Source organism: Dermacentor andersoni, chromosome 4 (assembly GCF_023375885.2).
Source record: "Dermacentor andersoni chromosome 4, qqDerAnde1_hic_scaffold, whole genome shotgun sequence".
Taxonomy (NCBI): Eukaryota; Metazoa; Arthropoda; class Arachnida; order Ixodida; family Ixodidae; genus Dermacentor; species Dermacentor andersoni.
Window position 1 is genome coordinate 63,261,197 of NC_092817.1, and position 25,916 is coordinate 63,287,112.

Genomic DNA, 25,916 nt, shown 5'->3' on the forward strand with positions numbered 1-25,916 from the left:
TTGAAAGGAAGTCTTCGGTAGCCTCCAACGCGCTTTGTAACGATTGTTCGAGCATGGCTAGCGATCCGCCCGGTGCACAGATCGTGACCGGGCGGATCCGCATAAATGGCGTGACCCACGTTCGGGATTGCAGCGAGGAGAGTGGAGACTTTGTGCATGACTATATTCAATAAGAGTGGGGAGAGGACCGAGCCCTGTGGGGTGCCGCAGGTGACTAGTTCGTAGGGTCCTCCCGTGACCGTGCCCAGTCGGAATGAAAGAAATAATGTGTGTCCAAGCGACGGCAAACAACATTGCCTTTGTTCTGTCCAGCTACGAGGCAACTGCAGTTAGCGGGGACACCATATATATATATATATATATATATATATATATATATATATGTGTTGCCTCTTTCACAAAGAGAGCCGGAGCACGCAACAACGCACAGTGTATATATATACACACATATATATATATATATGTATATATATATATATATATATATATATATATATATATATATATATATATATATATATATATATACTGTACGTGGTTGCCTGCTCCGGCTCTCTTTGGGGGAGAGGCAAGAAGTACCAGTTTACAGAGGAACTGTATTTGGAAGGAAGGGGAGACGAAGAATACAGTATTGTTCGTCAAATTTGCTGGATTCAAAATAAAGTTGCTTCCATCCATCCATTGTTCGTGCGATCATGTTAGCCTACGCCCGTAACCTCCTTCTCCCGTCGCATACATACCAGTTGGTAGATGAAGGCGCAAAGAAGAGAGTCAAAGGAGTTGTGGTCGGGAGTTGGCACAATTCTAATGCTCTTATAGATCGCGACGAGCAAGTATAGGTGAACACCGCGTGATCTGATAAAATATTTGTCTATCATCCATCACAAGAATATTAAGCTTTCTTTTCTGAAGACACTTTACTAACGCCAGCTATAGCGGTTGCAAAATGAAGGCGCTTAAACTTTACGCATGCATAAGGGTAAGAAAAACTTGAGGTGTACCTGTATAAACATTTCTGAGAACAGCGTCAGCCTATGTGAAATGTGCCGTTAAAATGTTGCAATGGATGCGCACAACTACTGGTAAGCTTGAACCAGGTGCAAAAAAAAAGTACTGTTTTAAACAATTTATGTAGAAGTACCGATATGATTGCTTGCATTTAGGGCGCGTTGCTGCGCAACAGGTAGCGCTTTGGCAATATAGTAAATTAGAACACGAAAGAAAAGCCGCGTCCGAGCTTTAAGATTACCGAAAAAGAAACGGAGAACGCGACTAACTGCGCGGAATTACCACCTATTTCATTTAGTGAAATTAGGCATGTTGCAATGTCTGTAGACGCGTAATTGTAGCAACACTGTGTTAGCGAACGAGGTAAAAGATGAGGTGTGTATAGGTCACTTATTTTATTATTTTAATTGTATTTGCCATCCTAATTCACCCAATATGGATAAAGCTGTTGGAATAGAAATTGGAATCGTAATTACAAAAGTTATCAATTGATTAAAAAAGTTGGCTCTCAAGCGTGAGCTAGTGGTTGTAATGCATTCATTAAGTGGATCTCACAGTATGCATCAGTGTAGAGAGCCACATCTTCTGAAGGAATCATAGGAAAACAAAAAAAGGAAAAGCAGTTCACAGGAAAAAACAAAACATCACGGAGAATAGCACTTCGTGTAAAAATGCATAAATGGACAACACATCTCACACAGTTAAAGTACAACAAAACGAGCAACACCAAAACACAAACCCCATCGCAGAATATTGGAAAGTAACACCGCGATAAATCATCGACAGTTTTCGATTACTCATACATTCATTATATTTATGCCATGTAGCTTCAGGCCACAGAAAGAAAACTTATTTGCTGTTTCGAAGCTTGTACGCCTGCAGGAAGACTGCTATACAAGATGCAGCAGATAGGCAGGGTCGAGGTGTTCGGGTGTGGCCACGGAGAAGCTTTGCAAATTTAATCAGGCGCAGCGAGGTGACAGCTTCGATTAGCGCGTAAGTACCGATGCGGACATGCACGTGCGCGCAACGGAAACTCCCGACGACGAGGCCGCTGGGATGATTAAATGCCAGCGAATGAATAGGCGATAATGACACAGACGCTACAGAAAGTCTATCACCCAAACCATACGCGGTTATATGCGTGCTGTCTCTACTGTACGAAAGAACCAATTAGGGCTTCCATTATGGCTATATATAGATGGAATAGCATTGAAACTGAACTGCGTTACATAGTTTGAAGAGACGGGACTATACGAAAAAACGAACCCTGATTGAATGCGAGCGTTATTTGTTCACGTTTCTTCTCCCACAGCACTGTCTCCAAAAACTGTGCTGCGCTGTTTCGCACCAACGAGTCAAGCCGCACATTGAATTCCAATGCATCGCAAATGGGGTTCGCGTGGCTTCAACATTGGGAGTAAACTGAAAATGCGCGTGTTTACAAATTAGACTAAAAGATGTTGAGTGCAGGGAAACACGAGGACAAAAAAAGGGCACATTGGGCGCACAGGCACTACTAACCACAATGATCTTTTGAGTCCTTCACCATGCCGAACAAAACTACCTTCAGCGAATAACGTCACAGTGCACGTGAATCACTTTACAAGAAAAATAAAATAAAAATACAAAGCACTCAGAAGAACTCAGATAACTGAAACTATCATAGTGTGGGTGGAAAATTCAATTCTTTGTCAGTCAAGGTTAGGGAAGCTTTACTGATGCATACGTCACATAGGGAGCAATCTTTTATCGCGTCTGGACCCCATATCGCATGCGTCCTTGCAAAGCTCATGGCCGCTATCAGTAGAGAATAGAGCTTTAGATTATAGGGGCCAAGCGTTCATGAACACCAACCGCTAGGCGTCAAAAAAAACAAAAAAAAACACACACACACACAACGTGAGCACAGTAGAGCGCAAAGGGCTGACAATGGAGTCTGCGTCCGCCAAAGCTTGAGTGTGGCCTGGCTGTGCAGAAAGATGTCTAACGACAAGTGCCAGGGTTACTACGACGCAAGCCGATCATGATATACCATTTGTAGCATGGCGTCACATTTACTAACGTCGATGTGTTCCTTTTTGGTAAGGCCGACAGTTTCCCCCAGCACATCAGGAGGCGAGTGATTTGTGTGGTGTTTAATAGACAGGAAACTCTTCAACTTGCAGAACAACAAGTTCTAGGCAAGCGCTCCACTCAGGTTGCTATACCAGCGCTGTTCATGTTCCTGAGGTCCACGATCTTCCATCATAAATCTTCACAACGCTGCCTGTTCTTCTAGATTATGCACGCGGTTTGCTTTGTTTCTATCGTCTCTTTGCATTTCGGTTCCTTTACCACCACCTATTGGGCAGGGTAGCCAAACAGATTTACTTTTCATCGCCCTGCCTTTATATACTTCCTATACCTCCCTATGAGTGTGAACGGGACATTGCTTTCTTACTGACACGTAGGCAGACATGCTGACTGTCGTTATGGGGTTGTACTCCGTGATGATATGCCCACCACGTTGTAGCAAGATGCAAATTCAGAAACTTCCGAGTATTTTGAGCTCTCGCCTCAATAGAGTTGACCCTTTGTGAAACCTGAAAATATCATTGGCTAGGGGCGCGTTTTCCGAAAACCTAGTCAATCTTTATTGGAATTGAAGACGTCGTTGTCCTTCTCATGCAAGTCTGAAAAAACAAATAAGCGGCTATTGTGTTCGTTTAATCTTTTTAACTTCAACATGACATTCTTATGGCCGTGTTAAACCGGCCAGACCAGGGACCATTTCCCATGACTGATTCTTGGATGACCCCATGTGTCGGAGGCTTACAAAGTATTATGGGCGTAACTTCAATTCATAATATCGATTGCAGCGACTGTGACCACCGATTACATACATAGGCATGAGGGGTAAACCCATGTGCTTGCATTGCTAATGATTTGCTCCTTCTTCTTTTCCTTTTAATCCCTCAGCCCCTTGCCCCGCGTATGGCAGCAAATCGGACGCCAGTCTGCTTGACTTCCCTCAACGTCCCTTCTTTCTCTTTCTCCCTTATCTCTTTCTTTCTGTGTTTGTTCCTTATTAGCAAATACCAAAATCGGCATAGTCACCACTGGCTCTTGAAGTCACTATTTTTGTTATGTTATCTCATCATAATTGGTTGTGAAATATTAATCAAGCTTTTCGTCCTTCCAGTGCGCACATTGGCTGTAGTTCAATCATCCAGAAATGCTCCGATATGTTAGTTTAATGGGCGCGGGCACGTTTCATAGTTGCGGCAGACAGAAACTTAGTACTGAAACAGTACATGCTGCTACCGAAAAACATTACCACGATCTAATCAGCGCCAAAAGCCACGCTGGATGTTATTGACTAAAATGTTTTGTCAAGGTATCTTCTTGGCAGGACTTGCAAGATTGATCGAAAAGCAAGTCGAGGTGAACAAAAAAGTGATGATGGATTAGTACGTTGAAGCCAGAGTATAGTTTTCGTGAAATTGGAATCAGTAGGAATGCCGTTGGCATATTTCAATACAGATGTCGACTTCTTCAGCGCTGAGATACACAATTAGATTCGGTATGTGATTCTGTTTTGCTATTTTCTTGGTTGTGTGACAGTAGAGATAGCCAGACATAATTTATTTCCTTGCGCATTAAAAAAAGTCATATGACTTATCTACCTGGCACTTTCATTTTAACTTTCACAGGTGGGAAAGAAGACAATAAGAGCCCAGGGCCTTCCACTTTCCTTGAAACATTGACTTGTCAAGGATTCAAGTTTTTGGGGTAAGCACATGTGATTGTCTTGATCATCGTATCATGACCGCGACGAAAGTTCGCATCATTAACATTCACAGTGACTGGTAGCACACAAAAATGTAATCTCTTGGGCACACTGAAACAGCAGAAGTGCAAACACTTACCTAATGTAAAAATTGAGAAATGTAAATTAGTGAAGTTTTTGTTTTCCTCATAAAAATATGGAGCATTAGCAGCTCATTATCAACAATCAAAAACAGCGCGTTCGCAAACAGTGAACTCAATCTGCACTTGGCGTTTTAAGTCGTCTAGGGAATACGCAAGGACGGTGAAAACGTGCTACTAATTTTTTACAGAAGTTTGAAATCTACTCGCTCACTTAAGAAATGCAGTGAGAGTCCGACCATAAAAAATAATTTCGCAAGTAAGAAGTCTGCCGTGATGTCGTTGACACGGCTGGTTTTCTGGAATAAAACTAATTCTTTGCCAAAATGTGGACCTAAAGTAATATTACTCGTTTTTACGAGCACAAGATTGAGCTCCGCCTAAAGCAGCGACAATAATAACATACACATGTATGAAATATTTAACTTTTTTCTATGCTCAATTGGCGCAGTGAGTTGCAGACTAGAATACCGCAGCGGATAGCACGCAATAAAAAAAAAGAAACGATTGATTTGACTTTTGGGAGCTAGGACAGTCCACTGAAACAATCATCATGAGCAGTTCTAATGTTTATAATTGTCTTTATGAACAACTGCAGGTTGTAGCCAAATGCCATGTGTGCTCTTAAAAACGGAGAAAGGATTTATGTCTAATTCACACGTAAGTGTCGGTGTGTTTAGAAACAACCAGGGTGAATTAGGTGGTACTCAAAGCCTAATTAAGTGCGGATATCCTTGGAATTCCTCCTATTCAAACGTAGCAACATTGTCTTTACTTGTCATTAGCACTAAGTTTGTGATTACTAAAGCTAGTTTACGCCATGCAGTTCTTTAACACATGTTTAGGAGTAACGTAAAAGAACGAAAACAACTACCAGATAGTTTCTTAATGACCTTATTGGCTGTAATATGCATGTTTATATTTAGAACCCTGTTTTATTACCAGCTTTTTATCACCCCCCCGCCCGCGTATATAAAAAGATAATTTAGAAGTACTACGGTTCATCTCATTTAGGAAGTGTTCTTATCATCCAAGTCCTCCTGAGACCGATGTTGCGAAAAGCGACGTGTGCACGTTTCCTGCAGTACGAAAGAACCACCAGCCGGGAATTAAATTGTGTCACGTGAACTTGAAAAAGTAATGCATTGCGGGTGTTTCCAAATCTCGAACTGCTGAAACCGCTGAACTGTTGAAAAAAAAAAAGTTCGTTCGTAAACAATCAGTCTCCAGAATGGAAAATGACTTTGGCTGCTCACGAAAACTCCGTAGAGCAAGCCATAAAATAAGAAAGATGAATGGAAGGCCTGTTAGGAGTCGTAAAATATTTAGTAAACTTGGAGGAGCAACAAAATATCCGAGTAAGATCATAGATTTGGTTGTAAAAAGTTAATGCCGCAAAAGACTCCAAGAATGATGACGATAATTGTACGGGGGCAAAAGAAGTACAAAGGGTGAAAACATTAAGTAAAGTCTATTGTGTCACTTTTCTTCTCATTTTCGAACGCGGCTTGCGGGTCTCAGACAGTTCACCCTATCGCTAGTGCGCGGTCGAGGAGCTGCACTCGCTATTTCAGCACCCACTGCTCAGTATTTAAAGAAAACGCTGGGCGTGTTCGCAAGAAACGGGGACGGGGGTGAAAGAGTAAGTGGGTAGGGCAGAGCACCTTCATACTTCTGCCTGAATATGCGTTGCTATGTGATGCACCGGGTAAGGGTCGGTGCATCAGACTTATTTTTACGTATACATGCTTTTCTTGCGTTGACGACATCTACGCGCATTTAGCTCGTAGGCACTTGTCTTCGTGGGGCTTCGAAAATATTTCTCAGCTTTTCCACTCTTCTTGATTCGCTTTTCTCTTATCTGCGTGGCTTTCATGATATCAAAAGCGGTTAGTGCACTTACAACGTTTCTTGGCAATTTGCTTTCCATGATGGGCGCCCTTAGCAACGCCAGTTATTTAACTTGCGGGTATGTACCCCCCGAATGCTTATCAAAACATTTTACGAGTGGTGAACATCCGCGACCTGAAAGGCTCACTGTACTGTAATTACGCTGCTGTTCGTTTGCTCTTGGATATAAATATTCCCAACTCAAGCTTGCCTTCTCCCATTCAGGCAATCGTTAGTTCGGTTATGGTAAATTTTAGTTTGGACACATTTTACTACTTCATTCAGCAACATTGGAAGCATGCACAGCACCACAGCACAGATTCAGGAGTTTTGTAGCTTCCAAAAATGCTCAAGTGTGCAGTTTTACGTGCCGAACGCACAATATTACTGTGAGGCACGTCATACTGGAGGATTCAGGATGAATTTTGATCAGATTGAGTTCTTTACCATACACCCAATGCTCAATGCATAAGCGTTTGCTTCCTTCAGCCCTCATCGGAACGCAGAGCCGCGGCCAGGATCGAGCCTTCTTCCTCAACAGCAGAACCCCATAGTTACTGGGCCACGACAGCAGGTCATGGAAAACGTGAACACTAGCCTGTAGTCTAGAAGAGAGAGAGCAAATGATAAAGCAAAGGTAGGGAGGTTAACCAGGACTGAGCCCGGTTGGCTACCCTACACTGGGGAAAGGGAAAAGGGGACGGAAAGATTAAAAGAAGAGAAAGTCTACCGGGGATATCGTTCGGTCACTCAGTCCGGATCACAGACGCTGACTCAATCCAGTAGCTTTCAAATATCGCAGCAGCGCTTTTGTGGCCTTTTGTAGCTGCGATATGCGAGGCCATGGTCCCAACATCTTGTTCAAGGTGAACAGTGTTCTATCTAGCTGATTGAGACCTGTGCAGAGGTCATGCCTTTCGTTTTCAAAAGATGGGCAGTAGCACAGTAGATGTGCTATAGTTTCCTCGACACCGCAGGCATCGCAGTCGGCGCTATCAGCCATTCCAAGCATATACGTTTTTGAAGTCTAGAAAACGTTTCATATACACTGGAACATGGTCGGCTCTTTCACCAGTAGCACGCAATAGTACGCCTAGTGACGTAATAAAACTGCCATAACTATCAATATACAACTACAAACTAATCGGTCGGTCGGTCGGTCGGTCGGTCGGTCGGTCGGTCGGTCGGCCGCTTTTTGGGCTTGCTGTGTGGCCCAGAGTTGGTGCCGCGAAAAACGGCTTTCTTTCCTATATTCCACATCTGAATTTCTACTGAACGTTGTTCTTGCGTAGGAAGGAACCTTGCAACATATAGCGCTTTACCATTTTGTATGATTGCGACAATTATCACGGCGTACAATAGGCTAACGACAATACATATGTCGCTGCTGTCTTCAAAACCTAGCTGCTTGTTTCTCAAGACTCAAAGGTATTGCGCAATAATTTGATGTTCACTTGGCTTTAAATTGCTCAAAGAAACAAAAGATTTATAGCTGAAAAAAAGGCGAGCCGAATCAAATCAAATACAGGGTTTGATTTGATTTCAGCACAGTAGTGGTCTCATACTCGCTTAACTGTATAAGTTCAGAATAGCTAACCCGACATAAATTTTCTGTATCGACAATATTTGCATTCTAGGTCATTTATCAAGGTGAATCTTCCTAAGGGATTTCCACATTTTTCAAGTTTTAAAGATTGGAAACAAAGAAAACATTGCACTACTGTTATTTCCATTTATAGCATTAAACTTATAAAACAAGAGATGTGACAATAAAGAAAATGCCACATACCGGCAAGTATATTAGTAATCAGGTGCTGAGAGTAACTGAAAGTGCTTCCACACCTCGGTGAAAAAAAGTCTTTCTCAGTTTCCGGATAAGGAAGATGAGGCCTATAGTACATAAATCTCTTGTAACAAACACTGTGGTCGTTCATGCAGATTTGTGTCCCAGGTTTCCTTAAAATGTTCCGAGTGGAATCTGGTGAACCTGAGCCATTTGCAAGGAAAACATTAGACCGTTTTAGTCACTCGTTTACTTGGGAGCTTTCACAGCTATGACTAAGAATCATTAGGCACTCTTTTCCGTAGCATTAGGGCCACCGCAGGAACCTCCCCATCTAAGCAACGCCCATGAACGCCGCCCAGAGGTGCGGAGTAACGGTAACGTCTCGGGTGCCCGAAAATAGGCTGTGAAGTAAACACGCAGCGTAGCAGTAAACATGCGGAAGCACCACGCAAACAAACAAACATGGCTCGCGCGACCACGAAAACACTGTCCCAAAGCTCCGAGGCAAACCGTAGGGGCAACGTAAAGCGTACAAGGCTGAAGAAAAAATAGCATTAGGAAAACAGCTTGGCTGATGGTTTTTCCGGGGAGGCCTATTTGGGATCTGTTAATTATTGAGGCGTGCCTGCTTGATAATAATATGAGATGTACCTCCCCACCTACATATCTTTTCATATCGCTTGCGTTAAACGATAAACACAGCAAGGAAATGTTGGAGTCGGTGTTATGCGACAGAGAAATCGAGAACCTTTTCTAACGTCGTTCTTTTTTTCTAGAGATCCATTTATCAGCCCGAAACATTATTATCAAAGGACAATTTCGATGATGTGACTTGAAAGAAATAGAACAAGGTAATGATACCTGCAGCTTTGACGTTCATAGCCGTCGAGGTGACTTTCGAGCTTCATGGTTTAGTACCACTTGTTTATTCCAATGTCGCTGCTTCAATTTATGAAGACGGCATAAAAGTAAAGGCCCTGATTTCCTCAGAGCAACTGCGTCACCTTTTGTATATTTATACGTGTTCAGCTTGCTTGTGTGGCATGAGAGGTATGGCCAAATGCTAAGAAAAGAGTAGATACAAGCAGAATAAACCATTACAGATTGCGGCGATGAATCATTATTCTTGCCTACTTTGGCTGTTCTGGTTTACACACGCGCATGCAGTGTTGCCCTTGTGGATCTCCAAAGGCGCTTTCTAATTTGGAAATAAATACGACTCATTGTTAACACAAACCCTTTCCTCAGAGGGACATTTCGATCTGATAGCTCTTGTTTGAGCAGCGAGACGCGAAGGGTAACTGCCTGGCTATGTGAGGCACTGCAAGGGAGGTCTCCATATTAACGTCGACTAACTGAACTTTTCCCGACTCGAGTTATTATCAATGGGCGCAGTGTTATCATGAACATTTTCAAGTCTCGCAGAGATGCTAAGAATGTTTGCTGAACGTAGGGCACAACACGAACAACCCGTTAACTAGAATGGGGCTGCTAAAGGAAAATTTTCAAATACCAGAAAAAAAAAGAGCGCGTAGCAGTGATATCGCTTTTTTTTTTTCTCATGAGCAGGACGCGCATTGGGCTAAGTGCAGTGGCCTGTGCAGTATATCTCCAATAATCTTCACATACAGCTGCTGCACTTAGCAGGATTGTGCTGAGCGAGAATCCAGTGCGGCATGTGTTTGAGTGCCTTCGGGCTTCGCAAGTTATGTGTGTCTTCAGCGTTGACACACCGGGGGCTGTATTCATCCTGTGCTGGAGTATGCTCAGCCAAAGACGAGTTCCCATTAAGAGAGTGGCGTGCTCGATCATGGCAGAGCGGAGCAGAAAAGTTGATGGTACATGCCCAAGGCCAGATACTAAATTGACTATATTTATCTACCTAACGTACGGAGAGCCCCAAGCAAACTTATCTGGAGAGTAAGAATGGTGTGCTGCCGCGGCAGTGTGCTACATTTAACGGACATCGTTGGGTATAGGAAATTTCCTCGAGAGCAGGCGCTGCCTGCTTGGCAGACTAACACTACTACTAGTATGCACTGTCTTCGGCACGCATGCACCTCTGTAGCGAGCGATACCTAATGCAGACTTCAGGTGTGCCTTGACATGTGTGTGTATATATATATATATATATATATATATATATATATATATATATATATATATATATATATATAAACGAGAACAAAGGGGGTTAACCGAGGGGCCCGACTTTTTTTAATAGTCATATCATAAGAAGCCAACAACCACTGACACCAAGGAGAACATAGGGGAAATTACTTGTGCTTAATATATGAAATAAGGAAACGATAAATTTTTATGGAAGTTAAAGTGGATGAAAAAACAACTTGCCGCAGGTGGGAACCGAACCCACAACCTTCGCATTTCGCGTGCGATGCTCTACTTTAATTTCTACTTTAATGTTCTACTTTAACTTTAATTTCCATAAAAATTTAGCGTTTCTTTATTTCATTTATTAAGCACAAGTAATTTCCCCTATGTTGTCGTTGGTGTCAGTGTTTGTTGGCTTCTTATAATATGACTATATATATATATATATATATATATATATATATATATATATATATAGGGGGTTAGTCGAGGTGCTCCGATTAACCGTTAGAGCATCGCACGCGTGATGCGAAGACGTGGGATAATTCCCTACTTGGAGCCAGTTGTTTCTTTTTTCATCCATGTTCGTTGCCATTAATTTATCCTTCTTCCATTTAATTAGTGGATCAAGTAATTTCCGCTATGCTGTCCATGGTGTCTTTGTCGGCTTATTATTTATATATATATATATATATATATATATATATATATATATATATATATATATATATATATATATATATGTGTGTGTGTGTGTGTAACTTGTGTCACTCATGTGTAATTACTGGCACTCATTAAGAAAGCCTGGCTGTCTGTGCAAAATAGGCGACGAACCATGGGGCAAACAAGGCTAAATAACAACAGCCGCTTCAACACTGTTCTACAGCAATGTTTTGTGCGTAGGGGCGATTCCGCTCTCAACCCGAGAGCACTGCACCTGAGAGTCACATAAAACAATTAAGTCGACCGCGGTCGAACACGTGATGTCGCTGGAGCTTTCTTGGGGCCAAATGAGCTTTTAGGTTCTTCTGCCGAAACGTTGACTTTGGCGACATTCCTTGTCGGACCATAATTCGTCACTTCAAACCCTAATTTTCAAATATTAACATCCAAATTTACCAGATATTGAAGAAATACGCAAATGAAGTTATGTGTTTACATTTTAGAGCACAGCTCATTGGCACCCCATCCCGCGTTTCGCTTCGCTATCGGCCTCGCCGTAACCAAGGTCATTATCCCCGCGCTGCGTGCGCTCTTGCTGAAATCTCTCGTGCGCTGCGCAAGTCTTGCTCTCCCCTTGTCCTCCAAAGCTCGATAACGTGTTCCCACCTATCCTCTCGCCCCTCCCTCTGCGCATTGCCGTTGCGGTGACTCTCGCCGCTACCGTCCACACCGCCCTCGCCGTCCCTTCTCCCGCTGTCGCGGCACTGCCGCGGTGCCGGCGGCGGGCGCTCCGTGCCGCCTCGCGCATGATCCACGGCTCTCCGCTCCTCCGTCTATGCGTCGCGAGGCTGTACGGCTCTCATGCGTGTCTCTCGCTTCCCCGTTTGCGGGGCGCGTTCCTCAGTTGCATTTGTCGCCACTGGCAGTGCTTGCGCCTGGCTGTCCTTCTCCCGCCTTCGCTCTTGCCACATACTTCCCCTTACCTGGCGTAATGCCGTTGCGGTGACTCGAAAGACAGTCATAGCGTTTCGTCCCCTTACTTCGACTTCCCACCCCAACCTTGTGCGGCTACACTGAGGCATCTCTGTGACTGAATGAGTGTGTGACCTCTAATCAATACCCCTGTTCTCCCCCAGTTTCCCCATTCCACCTTAGAAGAAACATTATATAATTGCTAATCCCCCCCCCCCCCCCTCTGCGCGGCGGTGACCCTCTATAATGGCGCGCTGTTGCGATGGCGCGTCGCCGGAGCACTGGCACGATGGCGGCGGATCGCGGTGTGTGCTGCCCAATCGGAAACGCAGAACCGCCTCCATACGGAACTGCGTGTTCTGTATGCGATTGCCTGTTGTTGAAGGAAGGCAGCAGCTGCGCTCAAAGATCGCATTACCAAGGAGTGTAATCGTCGGCCAGTTTTTTTTGGCATGCAGTTTACCATATCTTGAACAATTCCAAACGCGGTGGAGTGCATTCTCGTGTTGTCGCAGCATACAATCTCAGGCTTGCAGCATGAATATATTTTTCTCAAGAATGAAGTGTTCGACAAATATAAACATTAAACTACCTGTCTGCTGAAGGTAAACGTAAGCTTGTTTACGCATTCTATATAATGTGACTTCTAGCGAGATTCTTCGAAGCATTGTATTGTTATGGCCATGGCGCCAACAATACAGTTGGCCGAAAGTACGTAGGCAAACATAGGACTTCTACGAATTCGTGAAGACTTCATCTGAATAAAGAATAACCGGGCGCAAATGACCAGGTGCCATAACGCCGGCTCAGAAAAGCTTTCGCGCAGGCTAATTTCTTAGAAGGGGGTTCGATCAGTCGGGATAACCCGATACATTTCATCCGTGGTGGTCCATGAATGGACACAAAAAATGCTGTGAGTTTGGCTCCAGATTTTTCTTGAGTTGTTTTTAATTCCATTCGATAACCCGTAGTTGATGCACAACCTAGTAATCTGGCTCAAATTTAGTCACAGTTTCGCAGACAATGTCGTCCTGCTGAGTGGCAGTATAGAATTGAGGAACCTTATGTAAAAGTAAGAAGGGTGCGGCGCAGCTAGTCGCGTGACACTTTTCGGTGCTTTGAGGTACTCCTTTCAGGCTTAGAAAAACAAACCTTTATCTAGCACGTATATAGGAACATAAAGATGGATCGTGAGAGTTTCAGGATGGTCTATAATGTGCTCATTTACACTTTTGCTCTGAGTGTAATATTTATTAATTTGACAAATAATAGTAAGTAATATCGTGATTAGATGAAATACAAGGAAAATTCTGAGTTTCTCCAAGCGACGGCAAACGACATTGTCTCGGTTCAGTCCAACTAATTCGCCCGTGCATGTTTTAAATTTTGGCGCACGTCGTGTGGGACACATGGTACGACCCTTTAATTTTTCTTTCACCGTGGTTGGGAGCGCCATATATAATGTTAATGTTCTATTTATGCAACCCTGCTCCTTAATGAGAGCATTGTTATCTATGTGTAAGCTACTGCGTGTCCTGGGCACGAAAAAGCAGGATTAGGAGAAACAATGATAATTAGTGGCAGAAGGAATGGTCACCAAAACGTTAATGCTTAACCTTAACACAAATAATTTGGGAGGGCAACTTGGTTGGATATATTGTTATCTGCGGAACAATTCTATAAAAAATGATTCCTCCTGCTGTTATGCTTAATCAGGCCCTTTAAATGTCTTCCTCGAACTGCACGTCACCGATAAATCACTCCAAGAGCTTTTCTAATCGACCCTACCTTTAGCGATATCGTATCTCGCTTTCACCTGCGTGGCTCATTTCTGCCTGTGCGCATTAATCAAGCGCCCTCATTAGGGCAGCTCCAAACTGCGGAGCTCGTGAGTTTCCTGGTTAACGCCCGTCTGTAAAATCGGCAAATTATGGCGTGCAGAACGTTCGTACTGTTGCGATGGATCGCCTCCGCATGCCGAACAGCTAAGTCATATCTAGCGCTTGAATTCCTCTGTTAAGAGCAACGCCTTGTGTATAACCTGTGCGCGCAATACCGATGAATCTTAGCTCATTCACTCATGCTGTCTGAATCGTCGCGAGAGCTGGGAAACTAGTGAACGCACTGACTTTGAAACATTAGGCAAGGCTTCTTCACGCTCGCACAACAAGAACTTTTCAGCGCTTAACACTCATTCACATTCGTAGTAGTGTGGAATTAGGTTCACCAGTATACACTGCATATAATGGGTACAACATTCAAATGAATGAAATGAGAGGAGCCACTGCGTGCATCAAAAGTCACGTACATGCCGAATGACAGCATTTGTAAGGCTTCAAGCTTGTTATAAATGTAGTAGCATTATAGCGGCACTTTATCCGCTTTGTAGGTGTCACGTTCCTGTGACGTACAAGAACGGGCTGACGTTTAAGGTGCTTAGACCAAGAGAGCGCCTCAAGGAGCTAGCTGTCACGAGGGAAGAATGCGAGAAACTGGTTTTTGTTGCACGCGCCGGTCGTTTCAGACTTACATGATCTTGGATTGTAGCGCGAAGTGACACGGACACAGCCAGGAGCAGACCAGGACGAGCGCTAACTCTCAACTAAATTTGTATTAAAACGAAGAACATATATGTATAGGTGATTGCAAAAACCGCAGCATAAGAACGTGACAAGGTAAAAAAAAAAAAAAACATGTGTTAGACATATCATGAGGTATGTAAGTCAAAAAAGGAAACAACACAAGAAAACTACTTCAGATTAATACACATATTGTGAAGATACTAAAATTCGCATTCTAACAGAGACAAAGATGCATGGCTAACGCGAGTGTCTCCTGACCTTTTGATGTGGAATGCCCCGATTATTTTCCGTGTGTGTTCAAGAGTTAGCACTCGTCCTGTCTGCTCCTGTCTGTGTCCCTGTCACTTCGCGCTACAATCCAAGATCTTGTTACCATACCAACTCGCCCAACTTTCTATCCTTTTGTTTCAGAGTTACATGAACACGAGATAAGCATGCGTGCTCTCGTGGCTTAGTGCTTATAGCATTCGAGTAGGATGCTTAAAAACGGAGGTTCAATCCCGCCATGATTCATGCATGTCTTCATAGCACTATAGCCGGATTTCACCCAATTTAGAAATATCAAGCAGAAAACAAAAAGTGTGTTGAGCCGACGCTAGCGAGTGACAGTGTGCGCGAAATGGCAAGCTTGTAAGAGATACGAGGTATGGAAACGACACTTTGATAAGTGACAGAGTGCAAGGTCGCCGGAGGCGCACGGGCGCACAGACGTCACGACATCACCATTATCACATTCTAAACATCCTATCGCACATTTAGAAAGTTAGCGGTGTTAGCTTTTGGCCGAGTCTTTAACAGAATCAAAACAACATGAGTGGACTTCGTTACTTCACCAAGGTGACGGATACTAATTACCACTTCGAAACATGAAAGGCATGTTCGCGTTATAAGAATAAAATAAGAAGGGAAGATAAGCAGCGGGATGTGGGGAGGGGCACGGTCCGTTTAGTTTAAAAATTTGAGTGACTTATGGTGGCGGTGAAAAATGATCGAGGCGGCGCGGAATTACAAGCCGTTTGTCGCGGTCAAGATACATGGTGTTGCCGCTGTGGGGGGCAAGCGTGAGCAGATACGAAATATGGAAGCACACCGAGAAGACAGCGCCTAAGTTGTGGTGCCGGTCTTTGTTTAACAGCACTGGCGGATAATTTGCCTCAAAATGGCGTGGCCAGAGAGAAACTAATATAAGATGGGTGATTCTCAGAAGGGGCCTTAATTAAAGTCGTGCATCTTGACCATATTATGGTGGTATATATCCCGTCTGAAAATGCTAGCCAAAGATAAAGAAGGGAAAATTACACTAATTCTTTTCCTTACGCTGTTGCCCTAATAGGAGGGACATTCTGAGCTAATTTCTCATTTACGCTTGAGGCAGTCGACGGCTGCATTTCAACGTGAATACCGCGCCTTTAAAGAAGCTTTATTACCCTGGTCTCCAGATCGTCACTCTTATGAAATTCTAGCACCACAGTTGAAGGTTTGTCAAGCACTGGCAGACAGAGCTATATGAGCGACCTTACAGCCACCCATTGCTACTGAAATAGTTTTAAAGGCGCAGAAAAATACATCTCTGTCATGTATTGCTTTGATTCATAGGAAATGCTTCCTTCCTATAGTTGTGACTCGAGAATGATGCTCCTCTTTCCCGAAATAAAAATAAATCTTTAGCAGTGACTATCTGTGATCTATAAATGTGTTGTTTAATTATAAGGGTGTACAAAAAAAAGCCGCAGTTTCGCTCGAAAGGCAGTGTATTGACAGCGGCAGCAAAGTATCACACATGAACACGAAGTAAGACTCGTAATTTCAGCAGCCACATAAATTGCAGTAAGCGTTTTCTTATTAATTAAATTAACAAGCATTGTGTCCCGCTCGCAGAGGCAGAGATGAAAAGATCTCCCACGATGACCACGAGCACTCGCTATCAGAACACTGGCGTGATAAAGAGTGCAGAGCGGAGCGAAGGCTTCTATGGCCTGTACCTTCAATTCCTTTCGAAAGCTTGACAATGCGCGACCTCTAGTACTTGGCGCGCGCGCCAACTCAATGGCAATTCAGCCACCAGCCATCTCGGCTCGGCCATACTTTGAACATGCCGAACATTACCTACAAGATAGGGCGCGGGCAGCGCACGGCCAGGCTAGAATACTAGACGCGCGCTCATCTGACGTCCCCCCCCCCCCCCCCCCCGTCCCACACTTTGCACTCACTTTTTCAAGTGGCCTACAATACTGGGCGTGGATCAATTCACCGAAGCTCGCCTCCACACCAAACAGAGTGCGGGGAGCAATAAGATGTTATCGAATTTGGACTGTATATGGAACCTCAGGGCGACGACAGCGAAAATGCGCCTGGAGTGTCCATATAACATCTATCACAATAAAATGAAGATAGACAGCACAAAACATTCTATTGCAGTTTCAACTAATTCTGCCAAATATACAAGTAACATCATAATAATCTTTAGCAAGTGAACAGAGGAGGAAGTTCTCTCATGCGGACTTAAACCACAAAAATTCATGCAAGCTCGTGAATAGCGGCGGGAAATTGTACGTCCAGACTTGGATAAATAAAACACGTTAATTCATGGATGCGGGCTCGTGTGCATTTTCGGCACACCACCTTTTTCAAGAATGACCTATGACCCACGGAAATTGATTGTGGCAGTGGGAGCCTATAGAGCCTACAATTGAAGTGTAATTTGACAGCTGTAGTTAAACCTAACCTTCGAGCTCCTCCATTACGTGCCTAAGCAGGGTAGCGTGCAAGGTCGCATTTTATTAACTGATTACAACGTGGCTTCCACCACTACCGCCTGAAGAGGGTCTCTGGTGTGCCCCAGAGTTAGGTTATTAGCATTATTGGGGGTAGGTTACGGTATATGGCATATTTTTAAAATAAATTAATGACTCATATTTTTACTTTCATAACGCCCTCTTATATGCATGGCTGCACTATAGCGGCAATGAAAAAATTTAATGACTCGGATATCTTACTTGCGTAGATCCATTAGCTTCAACAGAATTGCATATCTATCAAAATCACACTGGGGTAACTTCCACTCAAGCATTAAACCCGAACAATAACCTAAAAACGTACATAAATTATCGTTAATGTCGGTTAATGTACATTTACTTTTTTGAACTAAATGCGGAAGTGCTGAAGAAAGGTTTTTCGAGATATTATATTGAATTCACCAAGGCACAAGACGGCCCACGTGCATCAACAACGTTCTGATAATCTTTTCACATCTTCTTAAGAAATCTATGATTCTGGTTTAAAAGACTGAGATAAGTTGCTTTGAATTTTGCGCCATCAGGCCTGCATTTAACATCATCATTTAAATCAAAACATGTGACTAATCACAGAACGGATGGTTAATAAATAGTAAATCCTAACCTCCCCCCCCCCCTCCTCCAATGAAGGACTTTCGATAAAACATCACTGTCAACAATACCTTTGGTAGGCAGAAGCGCAAGCGAGCTGTAACAGGTATATGTCTTGCTGGTATCAGATTGTTTACTGCAAAGTGGGCCTGGGCTTCCCAACAAAGAAGGGCTTCAGTACGCCACGACTGCCAGCGCCTGTGGAACAAATCTCCCTCAGGCGCATGCGCAGGCCGGGTTTACGGCCCTATAGAGGTAACGTGGGGAATCGCATTATAATGTATGCAGGCGCATATGATATTTAGATATTGTGTTGTGTCATACCTGCGTGTAGAGAATAAAAATTGCGCAGGTCCCTGTAAAGCACTGATGCGTCGAAATGATGTGAAGCCGGCAGTGACGCATGCTGTATTTTCAACCTGCGCACTGAAGTTGGTTGAAGAAAAAGTTAACTTTAAATGCTCAGGAGTCATAACTAGGCAGAAACGGACAAACGCGACCACTGAAATTCCATCAAAGGTTTATTGCTGTTTCGTGCAAATGGTGTTTTGCAGAAGTTGCAAAATTTAGACCTCAAGGCCATTGTGGATGGACTTTTCCAAGGCTAATGCGGCAATAATCAAAAGAATGGCTGGGAAATCAAGCCCAAGTGCACTCACGTCAAATGTGCAGAGCATTGGTGTGTTCGATTACGCTTATCTCTACAAAGTATATGTTGGCGAAGCCAGAAAGTTTCGCAGCCGAAGGCTGACGAGCACGTCATTATTGCTTGAAATGATTCGTCACCTGACTTTTCTTCGCAGAGACAGCGGCTGCTTACCCGAACTAGAGAGGGAGGGAGAGAGAGACATAATAAAATGAAAAAGTTCGGGTGCTCAACCGGCAATGAAAATCCGGCTTGCTACCCAAAGCTGAGTAGCGGGGGAGGGGTATGTAAAGATATAAAGTAGTAGAAAGAAAGAGAGGGACACGGAGCACAGACACACGATCACTGCCGGTCACTATCACCACAGTCTGTCACAGCACAGGATCATATGCAGCACAACAAACACCAATTCCACCCGTTGTGTAGGTCTATTGTACTTAAATACTGTAACAGTGCATTCATCGCCCTCCGCTGCAGTGACCTATGAGGTGTGCATTCCAAAATAATTTGCTGTGATAATGGACTTTAAATGAAAGCTCGCTAACGCGATTGCGAGTGATGGTCTCAGTACAGTGCAGTGGGGACAGTCACGCAGGACGTGTTGAAGAGTCTCATCGGAACCACCGTCTTCACACGCGGCAATGTCGCCCATCTGTTGCGAAAAGCAAAATACTTCGTAAAAGCCCCTCCCAATCATATACGACAAAGCAGCGTAGCCTCGGGTTGGCAGAGTCCAGTTGGGATGAAAGCCGAGTGAAGAGCAGAAGTTGTAAGGCCGATTGCTTTGAAAACTTGGGTGTTCCACATGAAGAACGCGATAGATCGCGTTCGATCGCGATAGATCGCGTTTTAGTGACCACGCTTAGCGCCGTGCGCGCTTCCCATTGTTAATTTCGCGATACCAGGCCACTGTGGCCCAATTTTTCCAGCCGTCCTGTTGACTCGACCACTGCGCAGCAGGCGCGTTGCACTGTAAGACCATCGCTGGCTAGACGAAAATCCTCGAGCTGAATTCACGAGCGCGTATGAAAGGTTCCTTTAGTAAGAGGAGGAAGAAAAAAGAACATCGCCTGAAGCTACTGAAAGACGTGAGTGACATCATTTCGCCCAGGACTGATGTTAGTCTGGGGTTGCCAATAAGCATCTCCAGCCAGTCATAAGAGGACTATTGCTGACGTCTGCTGTCGTTTTTTTTTTTTTTCATTGTCATCTCGTCTTCCCATGGTCTGCGGCCTGTCTGCTTGCTGTTCACGCTTGCAAAACAAACAGATAGTGGCCTCTCTAAGGGCGTTTTTAATGCTGCGCAGTTTAATACCGCAAACGAAGCGTCTCCAATGACGCGTGTGTGCGTGCGTGTGCGTGTGTGTGAGTGTGTGGAGGCATGCGATAATCGCTCTGTTCGTGAGGTGCATTTTATCTCCCAACATCACTCCTGTTCGAGCAGACCACATGCTTTTCATATCCATGGGTAGTACGTGGTTTTATTCGCCCGTTCTTTTCTTCGTGATCGTACTGACGTACCATTTCATATCATAGACAGGATTGCTATCTGTCGCACTCATACGTGCGCTCACACCGCAGGTCACAGGATGAGCAAAACCGTGGGCACAGACACTACGCCACGCCGATTTAGTGTTCAACTGAAACTATCATGAACAATATCATAGAAGGCTGAGGTAAACAGCATGGAAGGCGACAGCGAATTGTACAACTACAACAACGCTTGATAATCACAAACGTTTAGGTATTCTTTTTCATCTTGCATGGAGAATCAAAGCCTCAAAAGCGCCGGGAGAAATAATCATCCACAACCCTTTGAGCGAGCGAAAGCTCCAACTAGAAAAAAAATCATGAGCCATTCAAATCTGTGAAGGTGGATGACCAGCAAAGCTGTTGAAAGCAACCACTACAGCTGCTGAGGGTGGTACGCAATATATATGTCTTTAGAGTAATGGTAGTAGTGGTATGTTAACGCAATAACAGGAATGACAGCAATCATTATTTTGACAGCACGCCGCCGCCCATAGCTGTGCTTCGACAACGTTGAAATCAGTTGCTAGGCTTGTTATTTTAAATTCGAAAAACTTGGGACCTCACACGCCACGTCGAAAGCTAGCGTCACCGCAGCAGCTTGCGCAATAGTGATCTTTACCGGGAAACACTTGCGAGGAACGCTACTTGTTTTGCATTGGTATCACGAGGGGATTATCACCAATTATGTGGCTCGGATGCTTTTTTGAGCTTGTTCGTTATTTAAACGTATGTTGTTCTGTATGTTGCATGCTTGGTTCCAAAGATTTATGCACTGTTTCCTGCGCTTTGCTGAGCTCTTGTAGCCTCTGCCTTACGGTGGTATAGACATTGCATTGTTGGCTTGCTTAAGGAGGTAGGGCCATTAATGAGGACAGTTTTCGACATACTGTTCTGGATTTTGTATGCGTGATTCCAAGGAATCTGAGCACTGTTCATTACACTTTGCTGAGTGCTCGTAGCCTCTGCCTTACGGGCGTATGAGCCATTATATTTTTTGCTTGCTTACCAGGGCATCAGCCATTGATGACGATTGTTTTTGTTGATGGCGAACAAGAATACATGGAACCCAAGCCATATACAATTACGCTATAATAGAAAACCATGGAAGTGCCCAAAACACATCAATGACATACTTTATGGTTGTCAGAGACGGACACTACTCTTCTACTTGCTACCACCGATTAGAGTGTCATGATGATTATGAAAAGTCAGGATATTGTGCCCATAAAAAAGCATAGCCTATCAGACAACAAGCAGAAGTTCGCAGCACAGCAATAATGTTACTGCCTTCCACTGCAGTGTACGTACAATACGATTATACACTAAAACTGCTCAATGCACTTTGAGATGACAAATAAGAGGGTACCACAGTACATAAGTACGAAATGTTGGGCGTTGGGTAATCCATGAAGAATGACGCAAACGAACAGGGACAAGATAGACAACATGGACAAGCGCAGACTACGAACAGTGGTTTATTATGCTCAAAATACAATGACAGGAAAGCAAGGGGGATTCATGAAGCATTCTTTATTCATAAGTCCCGTGACATATGCGTGGCGAGGCCATCAGTGAGTCTGCACAAACTAGAAATTGATTATTTAACCACAAATCTTTAAGGTGCCCTACGTGTATATGCCAGGTGTTAAGATGTGGTTCGCTGAGCAGGTTTAAAATTATGTGAGTCAGAGACGCCTCCGAGAGCAGCAAGGAACGAACGGCAACAATCACCACACCCAAACACATATTAAAACATCCAAAGACAAGTACACAGGCACAGGGCACGGCGGCAAGCAAGATCAGCGACCCTACACAGCATTCATCGCGACTATCTCCGCGCACTCACAGTTTGAGGGTGCGTCGCTCGGCGAACGATAAGACTAGAGGTGGCAGGCGGGCTCTCGCAGACAGGTTGGTTAGCTAGTTGACGGGAGCGGAAGACGTGTCGATGAGAGGTCCCCTCGTGCTTTGACGCTCGGCCGGGTCCCTCCGACCGCGGTTGGCGTGCCGAACATTGACGTCTGGTACAAGCCAACGCGTCTTCCTGGCTCCTCTTCTCAGCTCCGTCTCCCTGCCGACGGGGTCTCTTCGCCTTCTCTAGGCTGCCTGAGCCACGCGTTTCTTGTCGATTCGTCGGCGTTTTGCTTCTTTATTTTTCTTCACTGCACGTGCGACACCGGTCATTACGCGCTTCCAAGCTCGAGCGTGTGCACAACCACGTGTAAGGTTGACTCCCGCGGGTACGCCGTGACACTAGGTGCAGTTTATGGCACCGACTCGGCATATGCGTTACCTATTTCATCGCACCAGGGTATATACTTGGCATGTTGTTCATTATAAACCATTGTTGCCAGCCTGCGCTTGTCCCTGTTTTCTATCTTGTCCCTGTTCGTTTGCGCCGTTATTCTTTGAGTAAAGATATACGCACGCGCTTTCCTATGCTGTCAGTTGTGGCCTCTGGTCGATCGGCCACAACAGCACGTCCCATGTTTACCCGCGTAGGCTCGAGTGGCGCAGATAGACATAATTATGTTCGTAAGTCTGCTACCCCATGTGGTAGAAATTTCTTCTAATGTCAGAAGTTCGACAACGGCTGTTTAGGATTTGTAAATCGACTTACGCTTACTAGTGGTGGAGCTACTGAAGTTCGCACCTGTGCTGCCATTACATAAACGCCTTTCTACGACAACAGCGCTCGTCTTTGCACCGGTGGGCATCGCAAGCCCTCAAATCTTACGAACTGGTTTAGCTTTGTGAATATGCTATTTTCGTGAGGTATATTTTACACCAAAATATTTTCGTAGAATCGCTTCGCGATTTCCGCTCCATGTGATGACAGCTCAGATATACTTATTTCTGGTACGGTGAGGTGCGCTGCAGGTCGAACCAAGCACCCTTAAAGAAATAACATATCGATGATTTCTGGGGGCGAAGCATCATGATAGGCTAGCGTAATAATTAGATATTGCATCACAAAATTATGTTTCCGTTGGATCACCCGAACTGCAAAGGACCAAGCAGTTGTGCAGCCAATGAAGCAAACGATGAAGAACATTTTTTAGAACCCATAAATTAGCAGGCTGATGGGTACGTTAATCAGTTGCCCTTCGATGTTTTTTTATGTACATACGTATGAAGAAGCATTCTTATGACTCTGATTATCATAAATTTAAGGGTGGTGTATGGCCTGGTTGCGTAGTTTGACTTTTCGCAGTCTTGTGTTAACTCATGTGGCCTTAAGATGTTATCCTATAGATGACGCATCCGATTCCCACCCTTCCCCCAACCCATACCCCTCATTTCACTCGCGCGGACATTGTATTCAACCATGAACATAAACACTTCTCGTAAAGCAAAAAAAAAAAAATAGGAAACCTTTAGTCACTGCTTGGCGCTCGCATTTGTCTGCTTTTGTGTTTGCTCGTCTCTCCACACCAGAGGTGCACTGCCTTAGCAACAATAATGTTAGCTGTCCTAGAGCTTGGCAAGAGAAACCTACTCCAGTGCTTTACGTTTCAAGTTCGTTGACATTGAGCGGCCAAATTCTCAATGAGTAGTGGCGCTAAAATTATCCTGCAACTGACGCTGCACACTTTATTTCACATTTATTTTTCACAGCCGTCTAATAAGCAGTCTCACATGCCGTTATTTCTTTGCCCTTTTCTCTTTTTCAAAGCTGGATCCACTTTGCTGCAATTCCGGCACTGATGATTACTACCTGCTGCAGTAGTAGCGTATGCACAACTTTGGGGATGTTGCCTGTTTTGATAAAGTTATAACTTGAACTCTTTCTTTGTGGTGCTTCAAGGATGCGTTTCTCTTTCTTCCATAGCTTTGGCTTCCTCGTAATTGCAACTTCTGCCATGAATTGCGGCTGGTGGTCGTAGCATAGACGGTGGAGCAAATAAGCGGGGGAAAAGAAGGGAGCCTACGCGATGCGCACAAGGGCATAAGCATAGTTAGAAACACATTTTCCCCCTTTGTTCTCACTGTCGCTGTGGAAATTGTTTACCCATAGTTTTATCTTTCTTTACTTCTGACTCTATGCGGTCAAGTAGTCCAGATTAAGTACTGCTAGAACTGCCCATGGCGCTACTGATGCTTACAATGTGCAGGTCATGTGTCGAAACATGAAGAAATCTAGGGAGTTCCATAGAAATCGGCAAATTCTTCATAGACCTAGAAATTAAGGCTATATTTGAAGCACTCGTTTGCCGTACGCTAGGCAGAATTCTCACAGGATCTCGTTTAGACCAAGATCACCGACGTGTTGCACATATTGAATAAATAAACACGTAACATCGCCTTGAAGAACCACGCTGACAAATCAGGCCTTTCGGGCAACTGAGACCCAGTGCTTCGTTGACAGCAAAACTTGCTCCTTCATTAGCTATCCGAAGTTGCTCCCTCGTTAGGCGCCCTGCGCAAGCACCAAAGTAAGTGTTTCAAGAAAGCCACATAGACTGGATGGTGTGAAGTCAGATGGAGATCAAGGCGCGGATGCTAAAAGAGAGTACAAGTATGGTATTTTTGTAGGCATTAGAAGAAAGAAGAAAACGTGCCGTAATGAACTCAGTCTACGCCGGGTTTATGTGAATGAGAGGAAATGCAATGCAAATAAAAGCTCTAGGCAGAAGCCCTTCTAACGCCCGTTCTCTGAGCTCTTCACATGGTAATATATAGAAAAAGACACCGTAAGGTAGGCACGCCTTCGTCCATCTCGCGACCCCCATTTTGTATCCCTGCAAGTAATGTTAGAGCTGATTAGTGAATAATACACTGTCTTAAAATATAACCCAATATTTAGTAGCCATGACGGTTACACGAAAGTTATGTAATGAAATGGCGTCCTCTCTAAGAAAAAAGCGTAGTAATTCATTGAAAACACAATTAATTGCGCTGCTATTTACGAAGTGTGTAGCTGTTGGGAGCTCGGTTTAGCGGTGGCAAGTAATGCACGTAATGCCGAGTGGCAGTGGTGGCGTTCCTAACGGGGAGCCACCTCACATCCCAAGAAAGAGCAGGGCAATGACCCCCATGTGGAGGCCAGGTGAGGTGGCTGAATTTCACAGAAGCGGGGGACGAATCGCAGGTACAGACGGTCGCCACAAGCGCTCCCCCCCTAGAATGCCGGAGGCTTAGGTGTGAATGGTGGAAGCAATGACGCGTTAATGTTCGAGAAATGGGGGTTTCAGCGGTCGCACGGCACTGTCTCTTCTTTGCTGCGTACGTCAATCTTCTAGGTTTTCTCTGAACCCAAACCCACACGAAAGGGGCCTTCATAGAAAAGAGTCAATGGTTGCTTGACAGAGTCGCGCCGCAGAAAGACGTGTGTGGTGGTTTCCATTGTCGGAAAACTGAACACAGGCTGCCCGCGCGCGATATCTGGGGGTGCAGGCCGAAGCTGGTCGATCCAGAAATGTAGC

The 25,916-nt window shown here is 44.4% G+C and overlaps 1 protein-coding gene across 2 annotated transcripts in view; it reads left to right on the forward strand.

Moving 5' to 3' along the window:
• The window catches only part of LOC126536210 (probable G-protein coupled receptor No18), a 138,822-nt gene that overhangs the window by 22,424 nt on the left and 90,482 nt on the right, over positions 1–25,916 (forward strand). Inside the window, exon 2 of one of the 2 annotated variants that reach the window (XM_055073861.1) lies at positions 4,704–4,782. The exons of the other annotated variant lie outside the window; for it this stretch is intronic. The gene's annotated coding sequence lies outside the window, so the exon portion shown is untranslated. The remainder of the gene's footprint in view (positions 1–4,703; positions 4,783–25,916) is intronic. 2 annotated transcript variants of the gene reach the window in all.